The 12,948-nt window shown below is 45.2% G+C and overlaps 1 protein-coding gene across 12 annotated transcripts in view; it reads left to right on the top strand.

The window, feature by feature from the left end:
- The window catches only part of ANKRD44 (ankyrin repeat domain 44), a 348,643-nt gene that overhangs the window by 58,984 nt on the left and 276,711 nt on the right, over positions 1-12,948 (top strand). Inside the window, exon 3 of one of the 12 annotated variants that reach the window (XM_070580487.1) lies at positions 4,804-4,962. The exons of 10 other annotated variants lie outside the window; for them this stretch is intronic. The gene's annotated coding sequence lies outside the window, so the exon portion shown is untranslated. Of the gene's footprint in view, positions 1-4,803; positions 4,963-12,948 lie in introns of those variants that run through there. One more of the 12 variants, XM_070580473.1, reaches the window with a different exon arrangement.

The following is a 12,948-nucleotide window of genomic DNA, read 5'->3' as shown; positions in this document are numbered from 1 at the left end:
AGCTGACTTTGGTTGCCATTTTGATAGCATTTAGGGAGATCTTTGCATTAAATAGAAAGAGATTACTTTCAGATTGAGAGAATGAGTATTAAATAGAAATATGCTCAGTTTTATTGCAAGGTGGAACTGGAATCTATTGAGGTGAAAGGTATTTGGAAAGGCTAACGTGCTTTACTAATGTCTTGGAGAACTCTTGTAGAGCAGTGAATGACTGTGTTGGCCAACCAGCTGCAATGGCCAAGTGGAGATGTTCTCTTCTTTGTGCTAAATTGGCCGGCTTGCCCCTTTGCTTTATGAGTTGGGGGTGGGTAGCACTATCATAGCCGCCCAGAGTTAGCTCTGGGGCTCAGGCATTTTGTGTGGGAGATGGAATGGTTGAATTACTTTCACTGGCGCTCAGTGATCCAACTGGCAGCCTTGATTTGTCAGAGGGTTCTCAGAGGTGACCACACTGAAATCTCTTCCTTTGTTCTGAATCTGACACTATATCATTTTATTGATTTCTTTAAGCTGCGTACAGGTTCTGTGTCAACCACAAGTGGGGTTTTGTGTTTTCTTTCCTTTTTGTTTTCTGTAGTCTGTTTAACCAGGGTCTGTTTTGCAGGAACTTGTGACGGGGGGCAAGCTGAGTCTTTAGGGCTGTGACACTAGGCTGTTAATAGCTTAAGAGGCTCTTGGTTATGAAAGTAAGTCATAAAGCCACAGAAGGATTTAGCTTTTTGAGAAAGTAAAAATCTACTTAGCATGTTTATGAGAAAGGAGCGAGAGTCATTACCCCATTAGAGCAAAGCATTAAAGCTCCAGCATCCAGCCAGAATATTTCCCATAGTTTGGCAAGTCGCTTTAACCCATGGCTTCCCACACTTTGAACCTGTTTCCTCCAGTTGCTCCATCACATGCAGGCTGCTACGTACAGATCACAACCCAGGAGAGGAACAGGTGAGAGCTCGATGCCACAGGTAGCATTTTAAGGCATCAGACAGGCCCCATTGACTAGCTCTTGGCCGCCATGGTCCCAGCCACTTTCCTGCAGCAGGAGAGTGTGTGGAACTCCTTGATGGACATTTTGCAATGTGACAGGCCTTCTGTAACTCAAACTCCCTAGCTTTTCATCACTTCCTGCAGAATGTGTTGTAGGTAGGCCGAGGGATTCGACTAGAGACTAGGGGGTGATACTCAAACTTGCTCATGGGGTGAGGCTCCTGGATGGTCTTCAGGGTGCACATTGCTCAGAGTGCCACAAAATAGGAATATCACTACTTCTGCCATATGAAAAAGGTCCTGCTTAACTAGCCGGAAATATATTTGTATTGTAAGTAGTGCAGGTCTTTGTATCTTAAAATTTAACAACTTAAAATCGTTTAAAGAATCATATTTCTAGAATCTTGTTTGAACACACACACGTAGTTTTTGACTACCTGTTGCCTTAATTTCTTGTTAGATCATGTGGTGGTAGGTGCTAAGGTTTTAGAGAAATTGATGGAAAAACTTATGAAAGAGTAAATGTCCTAGGAAAAGGACTCCGTTGTTTGATTTGCATGGTGAGGCAACTTGGATCTGGTCATAGAACATGGATGACCTGGGGCATGATAGTTGGAAACCTCTAGACCAAAATGCAGGGAAAACTGAGAAATCCTGGTAGCCTGCCAGAGGCCTGAGGGACCCTTGCTAGTTCTCTGTGTGAAGTTGCCTGACGTGGTTTGCAAATGGATTTCACTAAAGCGAGTTCCATCTCTTAATGTCACTAGGTATAGATGTCTGCCCATCTTTGCAGGCACTTTGGGAGATGATCTTCTACCAAATGGACGTGCTCCATGCTTGTTTCTAGGAGGCCTGATGCTTTATTTTCTGCAGAAAAAAATGTAGATATTTCAATATGGTAAATTCTTTTCAAGCATTTTGGCTTTAGTTTCCCTGTACCCTCAACCCAGCAAAGAGACAATGTCCTGGGTTTTATTGGGAGATAGTTGTCCAACTTTCCATTCATTTTCTTCCTCTTGGCAGAATGGGAGTTACTTTGCTTAATTAAAACTGGAAAACCATTGTCAGCCCTTGTATAAGGTACTAACCCCTAGGTCATTGACATCAAATTTCTTTTGAGGTGATAATTTCCAAAGCCACTAATAAGATGTGAAGTACCTCTTTGGATCAATCTAGCAGCAGATGTGTTTGGAAAATGCGGAAATGATATTGCTAACTTGCTAACTGCTTTTTGAGGGATAATGTAATGGGGTGTAGTTTGATGGGTATTTCCTCTAATAAAGGAATGCAGGCAAACTTTTTTCCTTGGAGTTTAAAGTGTATATATTACTCTAAAAGTCTCCTGGGAATTTGAAACTGCTACTTGCTTGCTTATAACTTTCTGTCATTTTATTCCCAGCAGTGGAAGCAAGTTTAAATCTTGTTTAAATCCACAGCAAACTTTCTATATTCTGAGACTCGTCGGTAGGTGCTAACTCTGAATCAGTGTTCTATGTAAAACCATGTGAAATGATTCTGATACAATATGGAAACTACAATGTCTACCATGTCGTCCATGATATTTTTTACTTGGAGGCACCAGAGAAAGAAGACTGAAGAGGGGTTGGTGTGGGCAGTTGCTGATGGTGTGCGTGTATCTTGAATGCTAAACTGGGTAGTTTATATTAAAAGGCTGGTGTGTGGTGTGTGGGAGTGTGTGTCTAAGCGTCTGAGGATGAGTCTGGCATTTGGACACAGGTGGTTTAGTTTAGAGGGTTCCCGCTGAGCTGTTGGGGTGGATTTGATGTGGCGCGATGGGGCCCTGGGAGTGTATGGCAGATGTGAGGGCCACCTTGGGATGCTGAGAGGGGAACAGCGAGGAGGCATGAGGTTTGGAATTTTAGAAGGTTGGGAGGAGAGGGATCGAGCCAGGCTTTTTACCTTTTTTACATTTAGGAAGGGTGAAGAAATATTTGAAATGGAATGACCAATAATTGAATAATGATAAAAACTGTGGAAGTGGGTGAGTTCTCCAAGTGAGAGGAGAACTCAAATGGATGCTCAGTAAAAGGACCACCTACTTTTGCAGGCAAAGACTACACGATAGGACTCTGCTTTTATGAATTAAAAATACAGCAGATTCCAGAGTATTCCTTGGCTAAAGTTAACTAGTGGTGTTCTATAGATGTTTAGAAGCTTTTCTTTCACAATTCTTTTAGAGGAGTTTCCGTAGATTTTTTTAGAGAAGGAAACATCATAGGAATACTTCTATGGAAGTGAATTTTTGTATGAGCTTCTCAGCGTCACTTAGATTGCCCTCTACCCACAGGATAGGTTAATTTCTCTTGGCAGCACATGGAGACTGGTGAGGGAAGTCGATGACCTCTGTCTTTGAACTCGGTTGCCCTTCTCTGACACAGCCCAAGTGACACCAAACCGTACTAGTTAAGTTTTCTTTCAGTGAGGGCTACTAAATTAAAAAAGCCCATTGTGATGAATTCCCCTTGGAACAAACAAAATGGAATACAATTCAGTTTTCCACCAATAAATGTTTATTGAGGCCTGTAAAATTTCATGTCAGTCTCTGGGTAGAGCCCTCAGATACGTCTTTCAGTACCTGTTCTACTGATTTTTCAGGGTAAATCTTGGTGTTTCCATATAAAGCAATTCAAGTAAAAAATTAATAGTGAAATAATTGCTGGTATGATGTGCCTTTTTGATTATAGTAAATATTTAATGTTTCCCTGTAAAATAATTGTATTCTTGATAGAAACCCAACTATTGAAAGTGCAACAAATTAAGTACCTGGATGACAATAATTATTAAATAAATATGTATTTTAATAATTTATGGCAATGATTTCTCAAAAAAGTTTAAAGGAGCAATGAAGTCACTGGAATCCCTGTTACCAAAGTGGATTTTTAAAGTTGCCTATCCCGGGCTGGCCCCATGGACAAGTGGTTAAGGTCGTGTTCCACTTCAGTGGCCCAGGGTTTTGCCGGTTTGGATCCTGGGCGCGGACATGGCACCACTCATCAGACCATGCTGAGGCAGCGTCCCACATGCCACAACCAGAAGGACCTACAACTAGACTATACAACTATGTGCTGGGGGGCTTTGGGGAGAAGAAGAAGGGAAAAAAAAAGAAGATTGGCAACAGATGTTAGCTCAGGGGCCAATCTTTAAAAAAAAAAAGGCATTTCCCTCTTGCATCCATGTTTATAGCAATAAAGGAGCAATGACAGGGGGGAGGGGCAGTAAAGCTTGGGCCCTGTATCAGGCCTGAGTAGGTCGGGGTAAGGTCTGATAAGGGAGGGGTTCGGATTTGGTGTGCAGAGATTTCCAATATCGCACTGTTTCAAAGAGTTGCTCAGTGATCTCAGTCTTCTGTTACTTAACCGGGCACCAGATGAGGAAGGGTTTTGTAGAAGGAAGATCACAAAATCATTGTCTTTCTCCCTCTTGCAGCATCTATCTATGGATGGTCTGCTGTATCCCCAATTCATCGAAAGGAAGGAAATATTATTCTTGGAAACATTTTTATGAGCCTAGAGAGACAATGTTGTGAACAGAACCAGGGCTTAGGGATATAATGTAAAGAACATTCTAGTAGTCAAAGACTTTTTTGTTTTACTAAAGAAAAACAAAATCTTAGCTGGGAGGGTTTAAGGAAGATAGCAGCAAGATAGAGTAATGGGGAAAAAAAGGACTAAATATGTTGAGAATTGATTGGGAACATGCGACTGATAATTGGTAAGTTAATCTGGTAATCAGTGATTGACTAACAGGCGTAGCTGTGTTGATCAATGATCATGATACCCCTGGGCCGCTTTTACTTTTCAGCAATCAAGTCAGTGCACGATTCCTTGTGGCCACAGTGTCATCAGCGAGGCTCCGCAAGACCCTGAATGTTGGGCAGCCGTCGCTCTGCCCTGACAGACTTAACCACGGAGTCAGCTGAAATCTCTCCATTTCTTTGTGAAGTTTGTGGTTCAGGCACAGGTAACTGAAAACAGATGTGCTGAGTGAAAACTGCTGGTTTTTTTATTGAGCTTTTGGTGGTGGGGGTGGGGAGCGGAATCCGCCTTTTACAAACCCTTTGTGCTTTTGTTACATGCACAGCTTTCCGATCTCAGCACTATTTACCCATATTCCACCAGATGCTCTCTTTCTCTTGGAGGGCCCGCTGCCTGAGGTGGAGGGCAGCTGTAGCCCCCTGTCTTTGTGTTCATCTCTGTCTCCCGCTGCCCGTGTCCTGCTCCTGGGCCTGCGGGACCCAGGCTGGTTTTTCCGGCCTAGCAGTCACCTTGTAGGGGTCTTCTGTTCAATGCTCACTAAGCTCTTGGACAGCCCTAGGGACAGAGTGAATTGGCAGTCCGGTCACATGCTCGGGAGAAAAGAGAGGGCAGTGATTGGACGGCAAGGAAGAGAAACAAGGAGCTTTAAAGACAACTATCTCATAAACCACAGTCCCAGGGAGGACCAAATTCTTACTGTGGTGACCGCAGCAAACCTTTCCTGAGCATCCACTGTGCGGGGGGCGGCAGGTGAGATCCGGGGGAAGCCAGGAGGAGGCATGGGGCCCAGGAGCCTCACAGTTCAACTGACTTGAGGTTGGGTGGGGGCATATGGCAGTAAATAAGCCATGATGCAGGGCAGTCCCTGTACGGTGCCAGCGGATCGCTACCCTGGCCACTCAGTGGGGAGAGAGCATCTAGGGCAGGAAGTTTCCTGAAAAGCAGCTTTGTGGAGGTTATGTGACTGGAGCTGGGTTTTCACTGCCTCATGGACGGAGTTTGACAAACTGGGAAGAAGGAGGAAGAGGGTGTTGGGGCAGGGGTCAGCAAAGCAAGAGAGAAGGAAGCTCTGCGCGGGGTTTCCAGGAGCAATGAGCCAGCGTTAGCCTGGAGCAGACGGTTTGCACTGGCCGCGGGGAGAGGGGGGCTGGATAGAATGGGCAGCAGTTTGTTGAGGCCCCTGAAAAACCGCTAAGGAGTTTGGGTTCTGTGGGGAGCCACGGAAGACTTTTGATCAGGGGTAGTGATGTTTGCCGTACTGTTCCGCAAGCCATCTTCCAGTTAGAAATGCGCTTTTTACTGTGCACAGGCGGGCTGTTGGCATTGTATTAGAAACTGACCCTCGCAGCCTTGTTAGTTAGGAGAGGAAAATGTTTGATCACGGGCTTCTTTTAAATCCACCGGGGCGATATTTTATCAGTCTTTGAAATGTGGGCTGAATGATGGATATGCGATTGACTCTTAAATACTGCACTGCTAAGCTCAGCACTGCAATCCTGTGGGTATGAAATATTATCCCGCCTGAAACCATAAGAAAAAACCCTCTTAGTCTGACCTACTCACAACACGATCTGACAACCTAACCTTTGAAGGGGTGGGAGGAAAACTGGAGAACCGCTGACCGCACGAAATGCAAATGAGAATTCCACACGGAGGGCTTCTTCTCTCGGAGTTTTTGGTATTTTCTTCTTTTGAAAGTTTGCTCCAGTCCACACCACCTGTTTCTGCTCCAAATGTTTCCAAGGCCAAAGGTCTCTGCCTCGGAGATTTGAGGAGCTTGCTGCTGACCCACATGTCGAACCCAAGAGGAGGGAAGAGGATGGATGGGCAGAAAGGCCTTTTGGTCTCTTCAGTTAATAAAAGCTGGGGCCACAGAGCAGTGCTTTGATTGGAAATCTTCATCCAGAAGCGTCTAGTCTCCTGGCAATGTACCTGGAAGTCGGGGGAGCTGTGGGACCAGGATGTGATCCATTGGTGTTAGTCTTGCCCCACTGTAGCAGAAGAAATTCTCACCACCCACAAAGCGTGAATTGGCCCTGCCTGACCTGCGTCACCTCTGCCAGGTCAGCGTAAGTAAGGCTGGTCCAAAAGATACCTGAAGTTTGATGTTCACTGGTTGCCAGTGGGCGCTGACTGTGGGTGATCACACCAAGATTCCATTCATTGCAGAAGACTGGACCTCTTCCAGCTCTGGCCCCGGGGTTATCAGTCTGGTGAGAGCGCAACTCGATAGAGGGAAGGAGTAAGGTAGAGCCAGTGAGTTTTCCTTAGGGTCCTGCACGCAGAGAAGGGGCCCACTCAGCTGTCTCTCTGACCTGGGACCTCTTGTCCCCTGTGACATCTCTGACTTCCCCTTTGATTACCGGTCTCGTTTCACATCCGTGAAAAGTGGAGGACTCCTCTGTCTTCCTTCTCATTTCGTTCCCATTCTCTTGGACATGTGGCAGCCATTACATGACTGCTTATAGTTATAGACTCTTTATTTAAGAATAAAGAGAATGAGAAACAAAGAGTGACAAATTACTACTTTAAGAAATACATGGAAGCTTCCTTGTGTTATCAGGGGGACCCTCCATTGCTTGCTGAGATGCCTCACTCCCTATCAACGCTCGCAGCTGCTCATTCATCTCTTTCCATCCCCTGCTGCCCTTCCAAGTGGCTTTTGAGACTTCCTGAGCAGGTTCTCAAAGTGTGATCCCCAGGTTCGTAGAATTGTCTTCCCCTGCAAACTGTTAGACATGTAAATTTCAGGGCCTACGCAGGATCTCCTGAGTTGGGAACTCTGGGGGTGGTCCAGTCATCTGTATTTTAACAAGCCCCCTAGAGGATTCTGATGAATGCTAAATTCTGAGTGTCTGAGTTTGAGAAACACTTGTCACACAACGAGTGGCTTGATCTTTCCCTTTATAGAGATAAAAATAAATTTTATATCTACCTGGATGCGTGTCCGGGATGCAGGATAAAAACAGAACCTGATGCATTTCATCTTCATTTCTATTCATTGTTGACAATTTCTGTATGAGAATGGGGAAGCTTAGCAGTTTGCAATTTAACAGCTAGTTAAACACCACTTAACCCCTTAGCACTATCCAATTGCTTTTCCTCCGAGTATGTTTCCATCCTGCCCTCCCCACCAGTACCCTCCTGATTGCTGCAGCGGTTCACTATTAGGCTAATTTGCTGCGCTGGGAGACAGTGTTAGGGTGGCTCTCTGATTAGGTGGGAATTGATTAAGCAGAAGCTGCTTTATGTTGTTGCTAGATCAGTGGAAGCAACGAGAGAGCTCCTAAATCCAAGCCTCCTTCCATTTTGCTGTTGCCTCAGTTAAGTGACTTTTCTGTGATTTGTGGCTTATTAGCATCCGTGACTCCTCAACGCCTGTTCTCATCCTCCAGTCTTTTTAGCCATATGTGAATGATATGTGCTCAGAATCCCTCCTAGTGGTGGTTTCCTGTTGTCATCGTGAATGTTGGTGACAAGGCGAATAGCAAGATGGAAATGCAGCTTTTGGATAGAAATCATTCTTCTGAAACTCCCTGGGCCTCTCCCACCCCTGCCCCCACCCTCTTTCCTCCTGGCCAGGTCCTGATATAGTGGATGGTTAAGCCCTGTCCTCTGGGGCTGCAAGACTTGAAGGTACTTGACTTCTCTAGGCCTCAGTATCTTCTTTGGAAAGACCTGGACAGGGATGGTATTTACCCAGAGGGCAGCCGTGAGTTTTGACGGAGACAAAGGCTTTGACGTATGTCAAAGGCTCCTGCAGTAGTGCTCCCCAGAGATGAGGCTCCTGCTCTCACTGTTGTTCAGATCCCCACTCCAGTGCGTCCTCCTCAAGACACCTCCGCCAGGCTGGCATCTCCCTTCCTTGAATTCCCATAGCACTTTGTTGGTGTAGCTTTCTGCCATTTGACAACTATGTGCCTGACATATGGTTACACTTTACCCTTCCCTTTTAGACTGTGAGCACCTCCTGGCCAGGCGATGGCTCGGTGTCCCCCCCATCCCCCAACTTCTCCATAGCTGTGTCTCTCAAGCCTGGATGAGCATCAGAATCACCTGGGGAAGGTTGAAAAAATAAGGATTCCAGGGTTCTAGCCCCAGAGAACATTCTGGTGAGTCTGGGTTGGAACCTAGGAGCCTAGATTTTTCTTGAGTGCTGCAGATGCTTCCGCTGCAGGGGGACCTCAGACCCCAGTTTGAGAGTCAAATCTGTAAGGCAGTGGTTCCAAATTCATCAAACCCAACATGCCCTTTGTACGTTTTGTAACATTCTCTTTACTTCCTGAAATGAAACTCATAGATAATAGAACTCATTTACATACAATACTAAAGAAAAACAACAGAATACTCTAACTGTAATATAAAGGAGAAATAACATGAAAATAATTTATAATAAAATAGCTGGTACTTCAATATGTGCACAGCTACTTTAGAAGACATAATGAAATCGATATTTGCTCTTATAATAAATTAGTTTGGATTCAAGAAATATTCAACTGAATATTATCATTAATCTTATATATAAAACCTTAGAAATCAGGGCTAAAAAAGTCTTTTTATGTATATCTCTAAGAAGAAGACAACTACAAATGTAGACAACACAGGTGTGTTATAAGGTGTCTCATTGATCGTGAGTGACTTTTCTGAAACTGTCATGATTTTTGGAAATGGTGAAAAACTCTTGGTAAAGCTCTGAATTGAATAAAGTACACCTTCCCCTCAATTTATAGGGTAATTGAGTTCCTAGAAAATTCAGTGTATTAAAAACTGAACGAAATATTTTTATGAAATGCAGAGTTAAGATCTAGACTCAGATAATTATGTAAACTTTTTTTTCTGTTTTCTGAATCATGTGGGACATGGGACAATCCATCCTCAAGAAGGACCTTCTGTACATTGTAGGAGTCTAGCATTCCTGCCCGCCCCCGGTCCCCCCCTGCCAAATGACGGCAGAGCCCTGAAATCAGTGCAACCACCAGAGGCCCCTCACCCAGTTCCAGAGCCTTAAGGGGCGGTGCCAGCCCACCGAGAACCACAGCAGAGGAGGCGTAAAGACATCAGCCCTGAACTAGGACCATCGCAGAGCCTTCGTGGCCCCAGGAGGCAGTGTTCTGTACATATTTGGTGAATATGAATGAACTACCAGACTTTGAATACTTGAAATAAATGGCTCATATGCAAAAGAAAAAAGTTGATGAGCTTGGTTTTCTTTTCTAAACTAGGATTGGCTTCTGCTCATTGTCACATTTCAGAAACCCCAAGGTACTTAATACTGCCAAAGGGCTGTGTTGCAGGTTGGGTTCTCTGGAAGCAGATGCCAGCTTGGAGTTTGGGGTGCAGGATGCTCACTAGGGGCCAACCCCGAGGAAGCGAAGGAAGCAGGATTGGCCAGAGGAAGGGGTTAGAAAGACCTCGGCCAACCTGGTGGGAAGCCCCAGAGTGAGGACTTGTGGTCATGGTGTCCTGCTCTGAGCCACAGTTGCTGGGCCTCAGTCACCACATTGTGCAGGCGGCAGGACCGGTGGTCTCAGAGGGGTGGCTCTCTGCCCCTGAGGCTGACCCCCAAGGAGCTGGTGGCTGGAGGCCGCATGCTGACGGCACTCCTCACAGCTGGGTGGAAGTCCTTCCCAAGAGGGGGATCTCGGCAGCTCACCTCCGGTCCCTGCCAGGCTGTCAGGTCAATCCTCACTTGTGCCTCACAATAACCCTAGGAGACAGGCACAATTGTCATTCCCATTTCACAGATGAGGAAACTGAGGCTTAGAGAATTTTCACTCATTTCCCTGGTTTAAGTATCTAACTAGTGTCTCAGTGAGGACTGGATTCCAGGCCTTCCAAATGTCAGGTCCCCTCAGTGATGTCCGCATGGGTTTGACGATTCTCATTCATTCATTCATTCATTCCCAGTCACCTGGTGTGAAGTGCTGTGCCGCATGCCGTAGTAGGACTGAGCTACTGAAGCCTGTCCCATTCATGTTGTTTCATGGTTGGTTGGGTAGCTTACAGGTTGATTACCACAGTGAGGTAGAAATGTCTGAGTCCTTTTAAATTCCCAACTTTTATCACTTGATCAGCTTAAGGAATTAATTTAAAAAATCCTTGACATGACTGAGAGCTGCTTGTTTTGTGATAAGACTTCCCGTATAGGTTGTTTCTGGCAAAGACAAGGACATTTGATTTAGGGCCTCTTGAAAGGAGCGCCTTGGGCCTTCAAGATATCACTTCTCAGGCTCCAGCCAACTGGACTTTGCCGGGAAGCAGCGGCTGGCAGCGGCCCCGGAATCTGACGCGGACACCAGGACATGCGTGCGCGTGCCCGCTGGCCGGCCCCTCACCGTGCCGTCCTCCTCTGCTGGGCAGCCTCAGTCTGGGCTCTCAGTGGCCCATTGAAAAGGCGTTCAGATCATTTCCAGGTCCCCCAGGGGGAACTACTGTCTTTAATCAAAGGCAAGGCATTTCTGCTACTGGGTGTTGGAATAAATTTGGCTTTTTAACAAATCAAATGGGAAATGATTACTAGGCTATGAGGTTGGCCATAGGCAAGTCCAGGGAACACTTCGGATCGTGAGCCTTATTAACTCCAGCAGGTGAAATAAACACTACATAAACATGGTTCTTCGTACGATAGGTTAATATTTTTGAGGCCAAGATTCTTTTAAAATAGTTTAATTTTTAAAAATTACGAAACATACTCTCCTTTAGCCCGTCCCCTCCAATGCCATCCTTCCTTCATGGTCATCAGTGGGCACAGCTGGCTGAGTTTCCTTCCCTACCTTTCTCTCTGCGTGTCCAAACATGGACAAATATGTTCACCCACATTTTTTCCCTTCCTTCTTAATAAAAATATGATTCTAAATATTTTATAAATTGCTTTATTCATAAAACAATGTATTATGGACTTTTCCCCCCAGGTCAGGGTACAGCGTCATCGTATTCCAAGGTGTGTGTGTATCATGATTTATTCAACCATTTCCCCTATTGATGGACATTCAGATTGTTTCCAGTTTTTGTTATTAGAACAATGCCACCATGAAAATCGTTAGTCTTAATAGAGCCTCTACAGGCACCCCAGGGCTGGAGGAGGGAGGTGAACAAGAGAGAGAGGCTCCCTGCTTCCTAGAAGTTTCCACTGCAGTGGGGGAAGCTGTGGAGAAACAGGTAAAACAGCTCACAAAAGAGGAAACAGTAGTTAGAGACCAGGGCTCTGAGTCCAGTAAAGCGAGATGCTGTATTAGGAGAAAGGCCTCTTTCAGGGGCACATTTGCGCCGAGACCACAGGACCCCTGCAGTAAGAGGATGCGGAGACGGAGGGCCCGTTCTCGTCCTGGGCTTGTTCGTGGAGCCTGCCTGCTGATTCACGCTCCACCAGCACTGTCTCGGGGGCCCTGCTTCCCCACAGCCTCCTCAGCTATAGGGATTACTAGTCTTCAAAATTTTGCCAATCCAATATGTGAAAAATGGGTGATTTCCCCGAGGGTTAATGAGGTTAGATGGCTTTTTATATGTTCATTGACCTTTTCACATTTCTCTTCCTTGAATTGCTTATTCATTGACTTTGCTGTGAAAAAAAATTGGATTATCTAGCCTCTTCTGCCCATTTTGTAGGAGCTCTTTGTCTATCAGAGTCCATCGCCTCTTGTGTGTCCTGACTTATTTTCTCTTTATCTTTCCACTTCTGGGACTTCTTCAGCCCCAGAGAGGCACAGCCCTTGTCATCCTTAGGAATTATGGACCTCGGGCCTTGGGCCTATGAGCTTTTCAGAGGCCTAAAAATATGTCTGAAATCAGAAAAAAAAAAGTTTTCGTTTACTTCTTGAATACTAAAAGAAAATTGCAAAATCGAAGGTACTGCATATTAATCAAATGCCCATAAAACATAACTTTATGTCAACTAGTCATTTACAACTCAGTTCCATATATAGTTATTTATAATTCAAATCAAAGTAATGTCTATTTAGTGTGGGAGGTGGATATATTTTTACCTGGTTAATATGGTGTGGGGTGGGGCTTCTAAATGAAAGAACGGTTGGTGGGTTGGAAGATTTTAAGCCACCATCAAATCTCTCAGAATTCTTAAAAAGAAAACATATCCCCCATTCTGCTTCTCCTTCCACTTCCTTGGGCTCTCCTTTTCTGTGCTCAGTCTTCGGAGTCTCTGTTTTGTCGCCTCCTGGTCACTTGGGGCTCTGCA

Source organism: Equus przewalskii, chromosome 17 (genome assembly GCF_037783145.1).
Source record: "Equus przewalskii isolate Varuska chromosome 17, EquPr2, whole genome shotgun sequence".
Classification (NCBI taxonomy): Eukaryota; Metazoa; Chordata; class Mammalia; order Perissodactyla; family Equidae; genus Equus; species Equus przewalskii.
The sequence above is the reverse complement of the archived record's forward strand: the minus strand, read 5'-3'. Positions and strand labels throughout refer to the sequence as shown.